This window comes from Ambystoma mexicanum (assembly GCF_040938575.1).
Source record: "Ambystoma mexicanum isolate Mex_15411 chromosome 12 unlocalized genomic scaffold, UKY_AmexF1_1 Mex_chr12_unloc.1, whole genome shotgun sequence".
Taxonomy (NCBI): Eukaryota; Metazoa; Chordata; class Amphibia; order Caudata; family Ambystomatidae; genus Ambystoma; species Ambystoma mexicanum.
In genome coordinates this window covers 14,713,199-14,734,119 of record NW_027182322.1, presented here as the reverse complement: position 1 = coordinate 14,734,119, position 20,921 = coordinate 14,713,199, and the positions used below count along the sequence as shown (strand labels likewise).

At 46.4% G+C, this 20,921-nt stretch overlaps 3 non-coding genes across 3 annotated transcripts; all 3 read left to right on the top strand.

The window, feature by feature from the left end:
* Positions 1 to 396: 396 nt before the first annotated feature.
* TRNAA-CGC (transfer RNA alanine (anticodon CGC)) lies at positions 397 to 468 on the top strand. The gene has a single exon. It is a non-coding gene; the product is annotated as a tRNA-Ala (tRNA).
* A 2,395-nt stretch (positions 469 to 2,863) lies between these two features.
* TRNAA-CGC (transfer RNA alanine (anticodon CGC)) lies at positions 2,864 to 2,935 on the top strand. Its single transcript has one exon. It is a non-coding gene; the product is annotated as a tRNA-Ala (tRNA).
* Positions 2,936 to 10,230: 7,295 nt separating this feature from the next.
* TRNAA-CGC (transfer RNA alanine (anticodon CGC)) lies at positions 10,231 to 10,302 on the top strand. The gene has a single exon. It is a non-coding gene; the product is annotated as a tRNA-Ala (tRNA).
* Positions 10,303 to 20,921: the final 10,619 nt, after the last annotated feature.

Genomic DNA, 20,921 nt, shown 5'->3' with positions numbered 1-20,921 from the left:
TTTTGACCAGAAGAGTTCTCCCTGAAAATTATGTCTGCGGGACAGACACACTGCATACCGAGGGGATGTAGCTCAGTGGTAGAGCACTTGCTTTGCATGGATGAGGCCCTGGGTCCAATCCCTGGCATCTCCAATTGTTTCCCTTTTTTTGACTGTCATATGGTCTCTGTCCACGAGATGGCTCTTTGAGCACGGTAATCCTCTGGTGGAATACTTCCCCTGGAAGTCATCTCTTATGGAGAAGCATAATGCACACTGCTTCAGCTGACCATGTGCTTTTCCAGTCTTGCTCCCGTTTTCCCTGGTCTTTTGCTAGTGCTTCAGTTGGCAGCATATTTTGACCGGAAGAATTCTCCCAGGAAAAGATGTCTGCAGGACAGGCCCACTGCACACCGAGGGGATGTAGCTCAGTGGTAGAGCGCATGCTTCGCATGTATGAGGTCCCGGGTTCAATCCCCGGCATCTCCATTTGCATAAACATCAGTGTGATTTTGTCCCGGTTATTTTGTATTTCACACTGCAACTCGGGCCATGATTATAGGATCATCGACATTCATATCTATTTGTCTGAGAAAACGCTGGTGCCCGTATGGCAAACCTGCCTATAATATATCACTGAGGTTTACGTCCCTGCCAGTGTCAACATCCTGTATGCCTTCACAATCACTACAAATAGAAATGCACAGAGAGAAACATCACACCACAGTTTTAACGGTGCAGAATCGTGAAAGTATTGGCATTGCCTTGCGTTTCTTTTCAGTCGATTGTTTTGGTTCCGAATGTATAGCTCCACCATTGTACCTTTGTAGCATATGATGCCTAGCTTTAAAAATAATTTGTTTTCACTGGATGTGGCCACAGATGTGCCTCTGTTGTCAACCTAAGTCGATCAGGTTCTGTAACTTGTTAGTTTTGAGCTGGAATATCCTACCAGCTCTGCTGCTGGGGCCTATCTCTGGCTTCTAAAAGCAAAAGTCTTGAACATATTGATATTTTTCATTAGTTGGTCAGGGGAATTGCATGGGGGGGCAGCCTTTCTGCATGTTTCTATGGACAACCAGACACAGGTGGCTCTAAAATGAAGTCTGCCATTTGGAAACTCCAATTCGACAGTTACCGTCAGTTCTGGGCGCTGTTAGTCCCAAGCAGCCAGCCAGCATCTGGTAGATTTCACAGTTCCTTGCTGGCAGTGGGGATGTAACTCAGTGGTAGAGCACATACTTGGGAAGTATGAGGCCACAGGTTCGATCCCAGGCATCTCCATGTGATATTTTTCCTCAATTGTGGGCTTTTTATCCTGTACATAGGAATTAGGATGATGTGTTCTTTTGCCATACTAAATCCTGTTCCTGAACGTCTTCTCTTTGGAGCCGATGATTGTGGACATGCACGGTGCACCATGCTTCAGTGTGATGTCTGCTTTTTTCATTGGAAGCCTGTTAGCCTGATCTCTTACCGGGATGACACAAGGCAGACTCGTTCAGACAGAGGGGCATTGGCTGAAAATAGTGTCTCCACCGGTCCCCCTGCTAGGCAGTGGTGTCATTCTGAGGTGCTGTGCACGCTCACCAACTATCACCCCCTCTGACCTTTCCCACCGCAGAACACCCTGAATGCATTCAGCGGGTTATGCTTCATTCTAGGGCTGCAATGGATCGCCTAGTGGCAAAACCAATGGAAGCACCATTGACCTTCCGCAGAATTCCACTGCTTGTCTGCCTAGAGAAGCGACATCTGCCGAGTGTGCTAGGGACACTCATGACGGCAGAGCTATAGAGTGGTGGGTCCACGTTGCTTTCCACTAGCCAGCAAATACAGAAGGACATCCGAAAGAGGTGTCAGTCTATCTAGCAACATATGTGGGCTTTCGGCTGGAGGAATTCCTGCGCGAAATGGTGCTATCTCATTTTTGGTGTTTGAAGACATACATATATATATATATATATATATATATATTTATTTTTTCTCCATAACTACACTTCTCAAATCTGGGGCATCTATCCGAGATGGCTGTGTCACATTATGTGATGTCTCAGGCACCAACGTGATGAGATCGACCTGGCGCTTTAACTTTGTCATTGTAAGTAGTAAGATGTAATTTGGCAGTTGTCATGTTTTTTCATATGCACTACTGCAAACCCCTTTCCTTACTTAGCCCACTCCCTCCTGAAGCTTTTAGGTGTGATGAGGAAGCGTCCTCTCAGCGGGGATGTAGCTCAGTGGTAGAGCGCATGCTTTGCATGTATGAGGACCTGGGGCATTTCCACTTGTTTCTCTTTTTGACTGTCATATGATCTCTATCCACTAGATGGCCCTTTGAGCACAGTAATCCTCTGGTGGAAATCTTCCCCTGGAAGTCATCTCTTATGGAGAAGCAAAATGCACACTGCTTCAGTGTGACCATGAGGTTTTCCATTCTTGCTCCAGTTTTCCCTGCTCTTTTGCTAGTGCTTCACTCGGCAGAATGTTTTGACCAGAAGAGTTCTCCCTGAAAATTATGTCTGCGGGACAGACACACTGCATACCGAGGGGATGTAGCTCAGTGGTAGAGCACTTGCTTTGCATGGATGAGGCCCTGGGTCCAATCCCTGGCATCTCCAATTGTTTCCCTTTTTTTGACTGTCATATGGTCTCTGTCCACGAGATGGCTCTTTGAGCACGGTAATCCTCTGGTGGAATACTTCCCCTGGAAGTCATCTCTTATGGAGAAGCATAATGCACACTGCTTCAGCTGACCATGTGCTTTTCCAGTCTTGCTCCCGTTTTCCCTGGTCTTTTGCTAGTGCTTCAGTTGGCAGCATATTTTGACCGGAAGAATTCTCCCAGGAAAAGATGTCTGCAGGACAGGCCCACTGCACACCGAGGGGATGTAGCTCAGTGGTAGAGCGCATGCTTCGCATGTATGAGGTCCCGGGTTCAATCCCCGGCATCTCCATTTGCATAAACATCAGTGTGATTTTGTCCCGGTTATTTTGTATTTCACACTGCAACTCGGGCCATGATTATAGGATCATCGACATTCATATCTATTTGTCTGAGAAAACGCTGGTGCCCGTATGGCAAACCTGCCTATAATATATCACTGAGGTTTACGTCCCTGCCAGTGTCAACATCCTGTATGCCTTCACAATCACTACAAATAGAAATGCACAGAGAGAAACATCACACCACAGTTTTAACGGTGCAGAATCGTGAAAGTATTGGCATTGCCTTGCGTTTCTTTTCAGTCGATTGTTTTGGTTCCGAATGTATAGCTCCACCATTGTACCTTTGTAGCATATGATGCCTAGCTTTAAAAATAATTTGTTTTCACTGGATGTGGCCACAGATGTGCCTCTGTTGTCAACCTAAGTCGATCAGGTTCTGTAACTTGTTAGTTTTGAGCTGGAATATCCTACCAGCTCTGCTGCTGGGGCCTATCTCTGGCTTCTAAAAGCAAAAGTCTTGAACATATTGATATTTTTCATTAGTTGGTCAGGGGAATTGCATGGGGGGGCAGCCTTTCTGCATGTTTCTATGGACAACCAGACACAGGTGGCTCTAAAATGAAGTCTGCCATTTGGAAACTCCAATTCGACAGTTACCGTCAGTTCTGGGCGCTGTTAGTCCCAAGCAGCCAGCCAGCATCTGGTAGATTTCACAGTTCCTTGCTGGCAGTGGGGATGTAACTCAGTGGTAGAGCACATACTTGGGAAGTATGAGGCCACAGGTTCGATCCCAGGCATCTCCATGTGATATTTTTCCTCAATTGTGGGCTTTTTATCCTGTACATAGGAATTAGGATGATGTGTTCTTTTGCCATACTAAATCCTGTTCCTGAACGTCTTCTCTTTGGAGCCGATGATTGTGGACATGCACGGTGCACCATGCTTCAGTGTGATGTCTGCTTTTTTCATTGGAAGCCTGTTAGCCTGATCTCTTACCGGGATGACACAAGGCAGACTCGTTCAGACAGAGGGGCATTGGCTGAAAATAGTGTCTCCACCGGTCCCCCTGCTAGGCAGTGGTGTCATTCTGAGGTGCTGTGCACGCTCACCAACTATCACCCCCTCTGACCTTTCCCACCGCAGAACACCCTGAATGCATTCAGCGGGTTATGCTTCATTCTAGGGCTGCAATGGATCGCCTAGTGGCAAAACCAATGGAAGCACCATTGACCTTCCGCAGAATTCCACTGCTTGTCTGCCTAGAGAAGCGACATCTGCCGAGTGTGCTAGGGACACTCATGACGGCAGAGCTATAGAGTGGTGGGTCCACGTTGCTTTCCACTAGCCAGCAAATACAGAAGGACATCCGAAAGAGGTGTCAGTCTATCTAGCAACATATGTGGGCTTTCGGCTGGAGGAATTCCTGCGCGAAATGGTGCTATCTCATTTTTGGTGTTTGAAGACATACATATATATATATATATATATATATATATTTATTTTTTCTCCATAACTACACTTCTCAAATCTGGGGCATCTATCCGAGATGGCTGTGTCACATTATGTGATGTCTCAGGCACCAACGTGATGAGATCGACCTGGCGCTTTAACTTTGTCATTGTAAGTAGTAAGATGTAATTTGGCAGTTGTCATGTTTTTTCATATGCACTACTGCAAACCCCTTTCCTTACTTAGCCCACTCCCTCCTGAAGCTTTTAGGTGTGATGAGGAAGCGTCCTCTCAGCGGGGATGTAGCTCAGTGGTAGAGCGCATGCTTTGCATGTATGAGGACCTGGGGCATTTCCACTTGTTTCTCTTTTTGACTGTCATATGATCTCTATCCACTAGATGGCCCTTTGAGCACAGTAATCCTCTGGTGGAAATCTTCCCCTGGAAGTCATCTCTTATGGAGAAGCAAAATGCACACTGCTTCAGTGTGACCATGAGGTTTTCCATTCTTGCTCCAGTTTTCCCTGCTCTTTTGCTAGTGCTTCACTCGGCAGAATGTTTTGACCAGAAGAGTTCTCCCTGAAAATTATGTCTGCGGGACAGACACACTGCATACCGAGGGGATGTAGCTCAGTGGTAGAGCACTTGCTTTGCATGGATGAGGCCCTGGGTCCAATCCCTGGCATCTCCAATTGTTTCCCTTTTTTTGACTGTCATATGGTCTCTGTCCACGAGATGGCTCTTTGAGCACGGTAATCCTCTGGTGGAATACTTCCCCTGGAAGTCATCTCTTATGGAGAAGCATAATGCACACTGCTTCAGCTGACCATGTGCTTTTCCAGTCTTGCTCCCGTTTTCCCTGGTCTTTTGCTAGTGCTTCAGTTGGCAGCATATTTTGACCGGAAGAATTCTCCCAGGAAAAGATGTCTGCAGGACAGGCCCACTGCACACCGAGGGGATGTAGCTCAGTGGTAGAGCGCATGCTTCGCATGTATGAGGTCCCGATCTCCATTTGCATAAACATCAGTGTGATTTTGTCCCGGTTATTTTGTATTTCACACTGCAACTCGGGCCATGATTATAGGATCATCGACATTCATATCTATTTGTCTGAGAAAACGCTGGTGCCCGTATGGCAAACCTGCCTATAATATATCACTGAGGTTTACGTCCCTGCCAGTGTCAACATCCTGTATGCCTTCACAATCACTACAAATAGAAATGCACAGAGAGAAACATCACACCACAGTTTTAACGGTGCAGAATCGTGAAAGTATTGGCATTGCCTTGCGTTTCTTTTCAGTCGATTGTTTTGGTTCCGAATGTATAGCTCCACCATTGTACCTTTGTAGCATATGATGCCTAGCTTTAAAAATAATTTGTTTTCACTGGATGTGGCCACAGATGTGCCTCTGTTGTCAACCTAAGTCGATCAGGTTCTGTAACTTGTTAGTTTTGAGCTGGAATATCCTACCAGCTCTGCTGCTGGGGCCTATCTCTGGCTTCTAAAAGCAAAAGTCTTGAACATATTGATATTTTTCATTAGTTGGTCAGGGGAATTGCATGGGGGGGCAGCCTTTCTGCATGTTTCTATGGACAACCAGACACAGGTGGCTCTAAAATGAAGTCTGCCATTTGGAAACTCCAATTCGACAGTTACCGTCAGTTCTGGGCGCTGTTAGTCCCAAGCAGCCAGCCAGCATCTGGTAGATTTCACAGTTCCTTGCTGGCAGTGGGCATGTAACTCAGTGGTAGAGCACATACTTGGGAAGTATGAGGCCACAGGTTCGATCCCAGGCATCTCCATGTGATATTTTTCCTCAATTGTGGGCTTTTCATCCTGTACATAGGAATTAGGATGATGTGTTCTTTTGCCATACTAAATCCTGTTCCTGAACGTCTTCTCTTTGGAGCCGATGATTGTGGACATGCACGGTGCACCATGCTTCAGTGTGATGTCTGCTTTTTTCATTGGAAGCCTGTTAGCCTGATCTCTTACCGGGATGACACAAGGCAGACTCGTTCAGACAGAGGGGCATTGGCTGAAAATAGTGTCTCCACCGGTCCCCCTGCTAGGCAGTGGTGTCATTCTGAGGTGCTGTGCACGCTCACCAACTATCACCCCCTCTGACCTTTCCCACCGCAGAACACCCTGAATGCATTCAGCGGGTTATGCTTCATTCTAGGGCTGCAATGGATCGCCTAGTGGCAAAACCAATGGAAGCACCATTGACCTTCCGCAGAATTCCACTGCTTGTCTGCCTAGAGAAGCGACATCTGCCGAGTGTGCTAGGGACACTCATGACGGCAGAGCTATAGAGTGGTGGGTCCACGTTGCTTTCCACTAGCCAGCAAATACAGAAGGACATCCGAAAGAGGTGTCAGTCTATCTAGCAACATATGTGGGCTTTCGGCTGGAGGAATTCCTGCGCGAAATGGTGCTATCTCATTTTTGGTGTTTGAAGACATACATATATATATATATATATATATATATTTATTTTTTCTCCATAACTACACTTCTCAAATCTGGGGCATCTATCCGAGATGGCTGTGTCACATTATGTGATGTCTCAGGCACCAACGTGATGAGATCGACCTGGCGCTTTAACTTTGTCATTGTAAGTAGTAAGATGTAATTTGGCAGTTGTCATGTTTTTTCATATGCACTACTGCAAACCCCTTTCCTTACTTAGCCCACTCCCTCCTGAAGCTTTTAGGTGTGATGAGGAAGCGTCCTCTCAGCGGGGATGTAGCTCAGTGGTAGAGCGCATGCTTTGCATGTATGAGGACCTGGGGCATTTCCACTTGTTTCTCTTTTTGACTGTCATATGATCTCTATCCACTAGATGGCCCTTTGAGCACAGTAATCCTCTGGTGGAAATCTTCCCCTGGAAGTCATCTCTTATGGAGAAGCAAAATGCACACTGCTTCAGTGTGACCATGAGGTTTTCCATTCTTGCTCCAGTTTTCCCTGCTCTTTTGCTAGTGCTTCACTCGGCAGAATGTTTTGACCAGAAGAGTTCTCCCTGAAAATTATGTCTGCGGGACAGACACACTGCATACCGAGGGGATGTAGCTCAGTGGTAGAGCACTTGCTTTGCATGGATGAGGCCCTGGGTCCAATCCCTGGCATCTCCAATTGTTTCCCTTTTTTTGACTGTCATATGGTCTCTGTCCACGAGATGGCTCTTTGAGCACGGTAATCCTCTGGTGGAATACTTCCCCTGGAAGTCATCTCTTATGGAGAAGCATAATGCACACTGCTTCAGCTGACCATGTGCTTTTCCAGTCTTGCTCCCGTTTTCCCTGGTCTTTTGCTAGTGCTTCAGTTGGCAGCATATTTTGACCGGAAGAATTCTCCCAGGAAAAGATGTCTGCAGGACAGGCCCACTGCACACCGAGGGGATGTAGCTCAGTGGTAGAGCGCATGCTTCGCATGTATGAGGTCCCGATCTCCATTTGCATAAACATCAGTGTGATTTTGTCCCGGTTATTTTGTATTTCACACTGCAACTCGGGCCATGATTATAGGATCATCGACATTCATATCTATTTGTCTGAGAAAACGCTGGTGCCCGTATGGCAAACCTGCCTATAATATATCACTGAGGTTTACGTCCCTGCCAGTGTCAACATCCTGTATGCCTTCACAATCACTACAAATAGAAATGCACAGAGAGAAACATCACACCACAGTTTTAACGGTGCAGAATCGTGAAAGTATTGGCATTGCCTTGCGTTTCTTTTCAGTCGATTGTTTTGGTTCCGAATGTATAGCTCTACCATTGTACCTTTGTAGCATATGATGCCTAGCTTTAAAAATAATTTGTTTTCACTGGATGTGGCCACAGATGTGCCTCTGTTGTCAACCTAAGTCGATCAGGTTCTGTAACTTGTTAGTTTTGAGCTGGAATATCCTACCAGCTCTGCTGCTGGGGCCTATCTCTGGCTTCTAAAAGCAAAAGTCTTGAACATATTGATATTTTTCATTAGTTGGTCAGGGGAATTGCATGGGGGGGCAGCCTTTCTGCATGTTTCTATGGACAACCAGACACAGGTGGCTCTAAAATGAAGTCTGCCATTTGGAAACTCCAATTCGACAGTTACCGTCAGTTCTGGGCGCTGTTAGTCCCAAGCAGCCAGCCAGCATCTGGTAGATTTCACAGTTCCTTGCTGGCAGTGGGCATGTAACTCAGTGGTAGAGCACATACTTGGGAAGTATGAGGCCACAGGTTCGATCCCAGGCATCTCCATGTGATATTTTTCCTCAATTGTGGGCTTTTTATCCTGTACATAGGAATTAGGATGATGTGTTCTTTTGCCATACTAAATCCTGTTCCTGAACGTCTTCTCTTTGGAGCCGATGATTGTGGACATGCACGGTGCACCATGCTTCAGTGTGATGTCTGCTTTTTTCATTGGAAGCCTGTTAGCCTGATCTCTTACCGGGATGACACAAGGCAGACTCGTTCAGACAGAGGGGCATTGGCTGAAAATAGTGTCTCCACCGGTCCCCCTGCTAGGCAGTGGTGTCATTCTGAGGTGCTGTGCACGCTCACCAACTATCACCCCCTCTGACCTTTCCCACCGCAGAACACCCTGAATGCATTCAGCGGGTTATGCTTCATTCTAGGGCTGCAATGGATCGCCTAGTGGCAAAACCAATGGAAGCACCATTGACCTTCCGCAGAATTCCACTGCTTGTCTGCCTAGAGAAGCGACATCTGCCGAGTGTGCTAGGGACACTCATGACGGCAGAGCTATAGAGTGGTGGGTCCACGTTGCTTTCCACTAGCCAGCAAATACAGAAGGACATCCGAAAGAGGTGTCAGTCTATCTAGCAACATATGTGGGCTTTCGGCTGGAGGAATTCCTGCGCGAAATGATGCTATCTCATTTTTGGTGTTTGAAGACATACATATATATATATATATATATATATATTTATTTTTTCTCCATAACTACACTTCTCAAATCTGGGGCATCTATCCGAGATGGCTGTGTCACATTATGTGATGTCTCAGGCACCAACGTGATGAGATCGACCTGGCGCTTTAACTTTGTCATTGTAAGTAGTAAGATGTAATTTGGCAGTTGTCATGTTTTTTCATATGCACTACTGCAAACCCCTTTCCTTACTTAGCCCACTCCCTCCTGAAGCTTTTAGGTGTGATGAGGAAGCGTCCTCTCAGCGGGGATGTAGCTCAGTGGTAGAGCGCATGCTTTGCATGTATGAGGACCTGGGGCATTTCCACTTGTTTCTCTTTTTGACTGTCATATGATCTCTATCCACTAGATGGCCCTTTGAGCACAGTAATCCTCTGGTGGAAATCTTCCCCTGGAAGTCATCTCTTATGGAGAAGCAAAATGCACACTGCTTCAGTGTGACCATGAGGTTTTCCATTCTTGCTCCAGTTTTCCCTGCTCTTTTGCTAGTGCTTCACTCGGCAGAATGTTTTGACCAGAAGAGTTCTCCCTGAAAATTATGTCTGCGGGACAGACACACTGCATACCGAGGGGATGTAGCTCAGTGGTAGAGCACTTGCTTTGCATGGATGAGGCCCTGGGTCCAATCCCTGGCATCTCCAATTGTTTCCCTTTTTTTGACTGTCATATGGTCTCTGTCCACGAGATGGCTCTTTGAGCACGGTAATCCTCTGGTGGAATACTTCCCCTGGAAGTCATCTCTTATGGAGAAGCATAATGCACACTGCTTCAGCTGACCATGTGCTTTTCCAGTCTTGCTCCCGTTTTCCCTGGTCTTTTGCTAGTGCTTCAGTTGGCAGCATATTTTGACCGGAAGAATTCTCCCAGGAAAAGATGTCTGCAGGACAGGCCCACTGCACACCGAGGGGATGTAGCTCAGTGGTAGAGCGCATGCTTCGCATGTATGAGGTCCCGGGTTCAATCCCCGGCATCTCCATTTGCATAAACATCAGTGTGATTTTGTCCCGGTTATTTTGTATTTCACACTGCAACTCGGGCCATGATTATAGGATCATCGACATTCATATCTATTTGTCTGAGAAAACGCTGGTGCCCGTATGGCAAACCTGCCTATAATATATCACTGAGGTTTACGTCCCTGCCAGTGTCAACATCCTGTATGCCTTCACAATCACTACAAATAGAAATGCACAGAGAGAAACATCACACCACAGTTTTAACGGTGCAGAATCGTGAAAGTATTGGCATTGCCTTGCGTTTCTTTTCAGTCGATTGTTTTGGTTCCGAATGTATAGCTCCACCATTGTACCTTTGTAGCATATGATGCCTAGCTTTAAAAATAATTTGTTTTCACTGGATGTGGCCACAGATGTGCCTCTGTTGTCAACCTAAGTCGATCAGGTTCTGTAACTTGTTAGTTTTGAGCTGGAATATCCTACCAGCTCTGCTGCTGGGGCCTATCTCTGGCTTCTAAAAGCAAAAGTCTTGAACATATTGATATTTTTCATTAGTTGGTCAGGGGAATTGCATGGGGGGGCAGCCTTTCTGCATGTTTCTATGGACAACCAGACACAGGTGGCTCTAAAATGAAGTCTGCCATTTGGAAACTCCAATTCGACAGTTACCGTCAGTTCTGGGCGCTGTTAGTCCCAAGCAGCCAGCCAGCATCTGGTAGATTTCACAGTTCCTTGCTGGCAGTGGGGATGTAACTCAGTGGTAGAGCACATACTTGGGAAGTATGAGGCCACAGGTTCGATCCCAGGCATCTCCATGTGATATTTTTCCTCAATTGTGGGCTTTTTATCCTGTACATAGGAATTAGGATGATGTGTTCTTTTGCCATACTAAATCCTGTTCCTGAACGTCTTCTCTTTGGAGCCGATGATTGTGGACATGCACGGTGCACCATGCTTCAGTGTGATGTCTGCTTTTTTCATTGGAAGCCTGTTAGCCTGATCTCTTACCGGGATGACACAAGGCAGACTCGTTCAGACAGAGGGGCATTGGCTGAAAATAGTGTCTCCACCGGTCCCCCTGCTAGGCAGTGGTGTCATTCTGAGGTGCTGTGCACGCTCACCAACTATCACCCCCTCTGACCTTTCCCACCGCAGAACACCCTGAATGCATTCAGCGGGTTATGCTTCATTCTAGGGCTGCAATGGATCGCCTAGTGGCAAAACCAATGGAAGCACCATTGACCTTCCGCAGAATTCCACTGCTTGTCTGCCTAGAGAAGCGACATCTGCCGAGTGTGCTAGGGACACTCATGACGGCAGAGCTATAGAGTGGTGGGTCCACGTTGCTTTCCACTAGCCAGCAAATACAGAAGGACATCCGAAAGAGGTGTCAGTCTATCTAGCAACATATGTGGGCTTTCGGCTGGAGGAATTCCTGCGCGAAATGGTGCTATCTCATTTTTGGTGTTTGAAGACATACATATATATATATATATATATATATATATTTATTTTTTCTCCATAACTACACTTCTCAAATCTGGGGCATCTATCCGAGATGGCTGTGTCACATTATGTGATGTCTCAGGCACCAACGTGATGAGATCGACCTGGCGCTTTAACTTTGTCATTGTAAGTAGTAAGATGTAATTTGGCAGTTGTCATGTTTTTTCATATGCACTACTGCAAACCCCTTTCCTTACTTAGCCCACTCCCTCCTGAAGCTTTTAGGTGTGATGAGGAAGCGTCCTCTCAGCGGGGATGTAGCTCAGTGGTAGAGCGCATGCTTTGCATGTATGAGGACCTGGGGCATTTCCACTTGTTTCTCTTTTTGACTGTCATATGATCTCTATCCACTAGATGGCCCTTTGAGCACAGTAATCCTCTGGTGGAAATCTTCCCCTGGAAGTCATCTCTTATGGAGAAGCAAAATGCACACTGCTTCAGTGTGACCATGAGGTTTTCCATTCTTGCTCCAGTTTTCCCTGCTCTTTTGCTAGTGCTTCACTCGGCAGAATGTTTTGACCAGAAGAGTTCTCCCTGAAAATTATGTCTGCGGGACAGACACACTGCATACCGAGGGGATGTAGCTCAGTGGTAGAGCACTTGCTTTGCATGGATGAGGCCCTGGGTCCAATCCCTGGCATCTCCAATTGTTTCCCTTTTTTTGACTGTCATATGGTCTCTGTCCACGAGATGGCTCTTTGAGCACGGTAATCCTCTGGTGGAATACTTCCCCTGGAAGTCATCTCTTATGGAGAAGCATAATGCACACTGCTTCAGCTGACCATGTGCTTTTCCAGTCTTGCTCCCGTTTTCCCTGGTCTTTTGCTAGTGCTTCAGTTGGCAGCATATTTTGACCGGAAGAATTCTCCCAGGAAAAGATGTCTGCAGGACAGGCCCACTGCACACCGAGGGGATGTAGCTCAGTGGTAGAGCGCATGCTTCGCATGTATGAGGTCCCGATCTCCATTTGCATAAACATCAGTGTGATTTTGTCCCGGTTATTTTGTATTTCACACTGCAACTCGGGCCATGATTATAGGATCATCGACATTCATATCTATTTGTCTGAGAAAACGCTGGTGCCCGTATGGCAAACCTGCCTATAATATATCACTGAGGTTTACGTCCCTGCCAGTGTCAACATCCTGTATGCCTTCACAATCACTACAAATAGAAATGCACAGAGAGAAACATCACACCACAGTTTTAACGGTGCAGAATCGTGAAAGTATTGGCATTGCCTTGCGTTTCTTTTCAGTCGATTGTTTTGGTTCCGAATGTATAGCTCCACCATTGTACCTTTGTAGCATATGATGCCTAGCTTTAAAAATAATTTGTTTTCACTGGATGTGGCCACAGATGTGCCTCTGTTGTCAACCTAAGTCGATCAGGTTCTGTAACTTGTTAGTTTTGAGCTGGAATATCCTACCAGCTCTGCTGCTGGGGCCTATCTCTGGCTTCTAAAAGCAAAAGTCTTGAACATATTGATATTTTTCATTAGTTGGTCAGGGGAATTGCATGGGGGGGCAGCCTTTCTGCATGTTTCTATGGACAACCAGACACAGGTGGCTCTAAAATGAAGTCTGCCATTTGGAAACTCCAATTCGACAGTTACCGTCAGTTCTGGGCGCTGTTAGTCCCAAGCAGCCAGCCAGCATCTGGTAGATTTCACAGTTCCTTGCTGGCAGTGGGCATGTAACTCAGTGGTAGAGCACATACTTGGGAAGTATGAGGCCACAGGTTCGATCCCAGGCATCTCCATGTGATATTTTTCCTCAATTGTGGGCTTTTCATCCTGTACATAGGAATTAGGATGATGTGTTCTTTTGCCATACTAAATCCTGTTCCTGAACGTCTTCTCTTTGGAGCCGATGATTGTGGACATGCACGGTGCACCATGCTTCAGTGTGATGTCTGCTTTTTTCATTGGAAGCCTGTTAGCCTGATCTCTTACCGGGATGACACAAGGCAGACTCGTTCAGACAGAGGGGCATTGGCTGAAAATAGTGTCTCCACCGGTCCCCCTGCTAGGCAGTGGTGTCATTCTGAGGTGCTGTGCACGCTCACCAACTATCACCCCCTCTGACCTTTCCCACCGCAGAACACCCTGAATGCATTCAGCGGGTTATGCTTCATTCTAGGGCTGCAATGGATCGCCTAGTGGCAAAACCAATGGAAGCACCATTGACCTTCCGCAGAATTCCACTGCTTGTCTGCCTAGAGAAGCGACATCTGCCGAGTGTGCTAGGGACACTCATGACGGCAGAGCTATAGAGTGGTGGGTCCACGTTGCTTTCCACTAGCCAGCAAATACAGAAGGACATCCGAAAGAGGTGTCAGTCTATCTAGCAACATATGTGGGCTTTCGGCTGGAGGAATTCCTGCGCGAAATGGTGCTATCTCATTTTTGGTGTTTGAAGACATACATATATATATATATATATATATATATTTATTTTTTCTCCATAACTACACTTCTCAAATCTGGGGCATCTATCCGAGATGGCTGTGTCACATTATGTGATGTCTCAGGCACCAACGTGATGAGATCGACCTGGCGCTTTAACTTTGTCATTGTAAGTAGTAAGATGTAATTTGGCAGTTGTCATGTTTTTTCATATGCACTACTGCAAACCCCTTTCCTTACTTAGCCCACTCCCTCCTGAAGCTTTTAGGTGTGATGAGGAAGCGTCCTCTCAGCGGGGATGTAGCTCAGTGGTAGAGCGCATGCTTTGCATGTATGAGGACCTGGGGCATTTCCACTTGTTTCTCTTTTTGACTGTCATATGATCTCTATCCACTAGATGGCCCTTTGAGCACAGTAATCCTCTGGTGGAAATCTTCCCCTGGAAGTCATCTCTTATGGAGAAGCAAAATGCACACTGCTTCAGTGTGACCATGAGGTTTTCCATTCTTGCTCCAGTTTTCCCTGCTCTTTTGCTAGTGCTTCACTCGGCAGAATGTTTTGACCAGAAGAGTTCTCCCTGAAAATTATGTCTGCGGGACAGACACACTGCATACCGAGGGGATGTAGCTCAGTGGTAGAGCACTTGCTTTGCATGGATGAGGCCCTGGGTCCAATCCCTGGCATCTCCAATTGTTTCCCTTTTTTTGACTGTCATATGGTCTCTGTCCACGAGATGGCTCTTTGAGCACGGTAATCCTCTGGTGGAATACTTCCCCTGGAAGTCATCTCTTATGGAGAAGCATAATGCACACTGCTTCAGCTGACCATGTGCTTTTCCAGTCTTGCTCCCGTTTTCCCTGGTCTTTTGCTAGTGCTTCAGTTGGCAGCATATTTTGACCGGAAGAATTCTCCCAGGAAAAGATGTCTGCAGGACAGGCCCACTGCACACCGAGGGGATGTAGCTCAGTGGTAGAGCGCATGCTTCGCATGTATGAGGTCCCGATCTCCATTTGCATAAACATCAGTGTGATTTTGTCCCGGTTATTTTGTATTTCACACTGCAACTCGGGCCATGATTATAGGATCATCGACATTCATATCTATTTGTCTGAGAAAACGCTGGTGCCCGTATGGCAAACCTGCCTATAATATATCACTGAGGTTTACGTCCCTGCCAGTGTCAACATCCTGTATGCCTTCACAATCACTACAAATAGAAATGCACAGAGAGAAACATCACACCACAGTTTTAACGGTGCAGAATCGTGAAAGTATTGGCATTGCCTTGCGTTTCTTTTCAGTCGATTGTTTTGGTTCCGAATGTATAGCTCCACCATTGTACCTTTGTAGCATATGATGCCTAGCTTTAAAAATAATTTGTTTTCACTGGATGTGGCCACAGATGTGCCTCTGTTGTCAACCTAAGTCGATCAGGTTCTGTAACTTGTTAGTTTTGAGCTGGAATATCCTACCAGCTCTGCTGCTGGGGCCTATCTCTGGCTTCTAAAAGCAAAAGTCTTGAACATATTGATATTTTTCATTAGTTGGTCAGGGGAATTGCATGGGGGGGCAGCCTTTCTGCATGTTTCTATGGACAACCAGACACAGGTGGCTCTAAAATGAAGTCTGCCATTTGGAAACTCCAATTCGACAGTTACCGTCAGTTCTGGGCGCTGTTAGTCCCAAGCAGCCAGCCAGCATCTGGTAGATTTCACAGTTCCTTGCTGGCAGTGGGCATGTAACTCAGTGGTAGAGCACATACTTGGGAAGTATGAGGCCACAGGTTCGATCCCAGGCATCTCCATGTGATATTTTTCCTCAATTGTGGGCTTTTCATCCTGTACATAGGAATTAGGATGATGTGTTCTTTTGCCATACTAAATCCTGTTCCTGAACGTCTTCTCTTTGGAGCCGATGATTGTGGACATGCACGGTGCACCATGCTTCAGTGTGATGTCTGCTTTTTTCATTGGAAGCCTGTTAGCCTGATCTCTTACCGGGATGACACAAGGCAGACTCGTTCAGACAGAGGGGCATTGGCTGAAAATAGTGTCTCCACCGGTCCCCCTGCTAGGCAGTGGTGTCATTCTGAGGTGCTGTGCACGCTCACCAACTATCACCCCCTCTGACCTTTCCCACCGCAGAACACCCTGAATGCATTCAGCGGGTTATGCTTCATTCTAGGGCTGCAATGGATCGCCTAGTGGCAAAACCAATGGAAGCACCATTGACCTTCCGCAGAATTCCACTGCTTGTCTGCCTAGAGAAGCGACATCTGCCGAGTGTGCTAGGGACACTCATGACGGCAGAGCTATAGAGTGGTGGGTCCACGTTGCTTTCCACTAGCCAGCAAATACAGAAGGACATCCGAAAGAGGTGTCAGTCTATCTAGCAACATATGTGGGCTTTCGGCTGGAGGAATTCCTGCGCGAAATGGTGCTATCTCATTTTTGGTGTTTGAAGACATACATATATATATATATATATATATATATTTATTTTTTCTCCATAACTACACTTCTCAAATCTGGGGCATCTATCCGAGATGGCTGTGTCACATTATGTGATGTCTCAGGCACCAACGTGATGAGATCGACCTGGCGCTTTAACTTTGTCATTGTAAGTAGTAAGATGTAATTTGGCAGTTGTCATGTTTTTTCATATGCACTACTGCAAACCCCTTTCCTTACTTAGCCCACTCCCTCCTGAAGCTTTTAGGTGTGATGAGGAAGCGTCCTCTCAGCGGGGATGTAGCTCAGTGGTAGAGCGCATGCTTTGCATGTATGAGGACCTGGGGCATTTCCACTTGTTTCTCTTTTTGACTGTCATATGATCTCTATCCACTAGATGGCCCTTTGAGCACAGTAATCCTCTGGTGGAAATCTTCCCCTGGAAGTCATCTCTTATGGAGAAGCAAAATGCACACTGCTTCAGTGTGACCATGAGGTTTTCCATTCTTGCTCCAGTTTTCCCTGCTCTTTTGCTAGTGCTTCACTCGGCAGAATGTTTTGACCAGAAGAGTTCTCCCTGAAAATTATGTCTGCGGGACAGACACACTGCATACCGAGGGGATGTAGCTCAGTGGTAGAGCACTTGCTTTGCATGGATGAGGCCCTGGGTCCAATCCCTGGCATCTCCAATTGTTTCCCTTTTTTTGACTGTCATATGGTCTCTGTCCACGAGATGGCTCTTTGAGCACGGTAATCCTCTGGTGGAATACTTCCCCTGGAAGTCATCTCTTATGGAGAAGCATAATGCACACTGCTTCAGCTGACCATGTGCTTTTCCAGTCTTGCTCCCGTTTTCCCTGGTCTTTTGCTAGTGCTTCAGTTGGCAGCATATTTTGACCGGAAGAATTCTCCCAGGAAAAGATGTCTGCAGGACAGGCCCACTGCACACCGAGGGGATGTAGCTCAGTGGTAGAGCGCATGCTTCGCATGTATGAGGTCCCGATCTCCATTTGCATAAACATCAGTGTGATTTTGTCCCGGTTATTTTGTATTTCACACTGCAACTCGGGCCATGATTATAGGATCATCGACATTCATATCTATTTGTCTGAGAAAACGCTGGTGCCCGTATGGCAAACCTGCCTATAATATATCACTGAGGTTTACGTCCCTGCCAGTGTCAACATCCTGTATGCCTTCACAATCACTACAAATAGAAATGCACAGAGAGAAACATCACACCACAGTTTTAACGGTGCAGAATCGTGAAAGTATTGGCATTGCCTTGCGTTTCTTTTCAGTCGATTGTTTTGGTTCCGAATGTATAGCTCTACCATTGTACCTTTGTAGCATATGATGCCTAGCTTTAAAAATAATTTGTTTTCACTGGATGTGGCCACAGATGTGCCTCTGTTGTCAACCTAAGTCGATCAGGTTCTGTAACTTGTTAGTTTTGAGCTGGAATATCCTACCAGCTCTGCTGCTGGGGCCTATCTCTGGCTTCTAAAAGCAAAAGTCTTGAACATATTGATATTTTTCATTAGTTGGTCAGGGGAATTGCATGGGGGGGCAGCCTTTCTGCATGTTTCTATGGACAACCAGACACAGGTGGCTCTAAAATGAAGTCTGCCATTTGGAAACTCCAATTCGACAGTTACCGTCAGTTCTGGGCGCTGTTAGTCCCAAGCAGCCAGCCAGCATCTGGTAGATTTCACAGTTCCTTGCTGGCAGTGGGCATGTAACTCAGTGGTAGAGCACATACTTGGGAAGTATGAGGCCACAGGTTCGATCCCAGGCATCTCCATGTGATATTTTTCCTCAATTGTGGGCTTTTTATCCTGTACATAGGAATTAGGATGATGTGTTCTTTTGCCATACTAAATCCTGTTCCTGAACGTCTTCTCTTTGGAGCCGATGATTGTGGACATGCACGGTGCACCATGCTTCAGTGTGATGTCTGCTTTTTTCATTGGAAGCCTGTTAGCCTGATCTCTTACCGGGATGACACAAGGCAGACTCGTTCAGACAGAGGGGCATTGGCTGAAAATAGTGTCTCCACCGGTCCCCCTGCTAGGCAGTGGTGTCATTCTGAGGTGCTGTGCACGCTCACCAACTATCACCCCCTCTGACCTTTCCCACCGCAGAACACCCTGAATGCATTCAGCGGGTTATGCTTCATTCTAGGGCTGCAATGGATCGCCTAGTGGCAAAACCAATGGAAGCATCATTGACCTTCCGCAGAATTCCACTGCTTGTCTGCCTAGAGAAGCGACATCTGCCGAGTGTGCTAGGGACACTCATGACGGCAGAGCTATAGAGTGGTGGGTCCACGTTGCTTTCCACTAGCCAGCAAATACAGAAGGACATCCGAAAGAGGTGTCAGTCTATCTAGCAACATATGTGGGCTTTCGGCTGGAGGAATTCCTGCGCGAAATGATGCTATCTCATTTTTGGTGTTTGAAGACATACATATATATATATATATATATATATATTTATTTTTTCTCCATAACTACACTTCTCAAATCTGGGGCATCTATCCGAGATGGCTGTGTCACATTATGTGATGTCTCAGGCACCAACGTGATGAGATCGACCTGGCGCTTTAACTTTGTCATTGTAAGTAGTAAGATGTAATTTGGCAGTTGTCATGTTTTTTCATATGCACTACTGCAAACCCCTTTCCTTACTTAGCCCACTCCCTCCTGAAGCTTTTAGGTGTGATGAGGAAGCGTCCTCTCAGCGGGGATGTAGCTCAGTGGTAGAGCGCATGCTTTGCATGTATGAGGACCTGGGGCATTTCCACTTGTTTCTCTTTTTGACTGTCATATGATCTCTATCCACTAGATGGCCCTTTGAGCACAGTAATCCTCTGGTGGAAATCTTCCCCTGGAAGTCATCTCTTATGGAGAAGCAAAATGCACACTGCTTCAGTGTGACCATGAGGTTTTCCATTCTTGCTCCAGTTTTCCCTGCTCTTTTGCTAGTGCTTCACTCGGCAGAATGTTTTGACCAGAAGAGTTCTCCCTGAAAATTATGTCTGCGGGACAGACACACTGCATACCGAGGGGATGTAGCTCAGTGGTAGAGCACTTGCTTTGCATGGATGAGGCCCTGGGTCCAATCCCTGGCATCTCCAATTGTTTCCCTTTTTTTGACTGTCATATGGTCTCTGTCCACGAGATGGCTCTTTGAGCACGGTAATCCTCTGGTGGAATACTTCCCCTGGAAGTCATCTCTTATGGAGAAGCATAATGCACACTGCTTCAGCTGACCATGTGCTTTTCCAGTCTTGCTCCCGTTTTCCCTGGTCTTTTGCTAGTGCTTCAGTTGGCAGCATATTTTGACCGGAAGAATTCTCCCAGGAAAAGATGTCTGCAGGACAGGCCCACTGCACACCGAGGGGATGTAGCTCAGTGGTAGAGCGCATGCTTCGCATGTATGAGGTCCCGATCTCCATTTGCATAAACATCAGTGTGATTTTGTCCCGGTTATTTTGTATTTCACACTGCAACTCGGGCCATGATTATAGGATCATCGACATTCATATCTATTTGTCTGAGAAAACGCTGGTGCCCGTATGGCAAACCTGCCTATAATATATCACTGAGGTTTACGTCCCTGCCAGTGTCAACATCCTGTATGCCTTCACAATCACTACAAATAGAAATGCACAGAGAGAAACATCACACCACAGTTTTAACGGTGCAGAATCGTGAAAGTATTGGCATTGCCTTGCGTTTCTTTTCAGTCGATTGTTTTGGTTCCGAATGTATAGCTCTACCATTGTACCTTTGTAGCATATGATGCCTAGCTTTAAAAATAATTTGTTTTCACTGGATGTGGCCACAGATGTGCCTCTGTTGTCAACCTAAGTCGATCAGGTTCTGTAACTTGTTAGTTTTGAGCTGGAATATCCTACCAGCTCTGCTGCTGGGGCCTATCTCTGGCTTCTAAAAGCAAAAGTCTTGAACATATTGATATTTTTCATTAGTTGGTCAGGGGAATTGCATGGGGGGGCAGCCTTTCTGCATGTTTCTATGGACAACCAGACACAGGTGGCTCTAAAATGAAGTCTGCCATTTGGAAACTCCAATTCGACAGTTACCGTCAGTTCTGGGCGCTGTTAGTCCCAAGCAGCCAGCCAGCATCTGGTAGATTTCACAGTTCCTTGCTGGCAGTGGGCATGTAACTCAGTGGTAGAGCACATACTTGGGAAGTATGAGGCCACAGGTTCGATCCCAGGCATCTCCATGTGATATTTTTCCTCAATTGT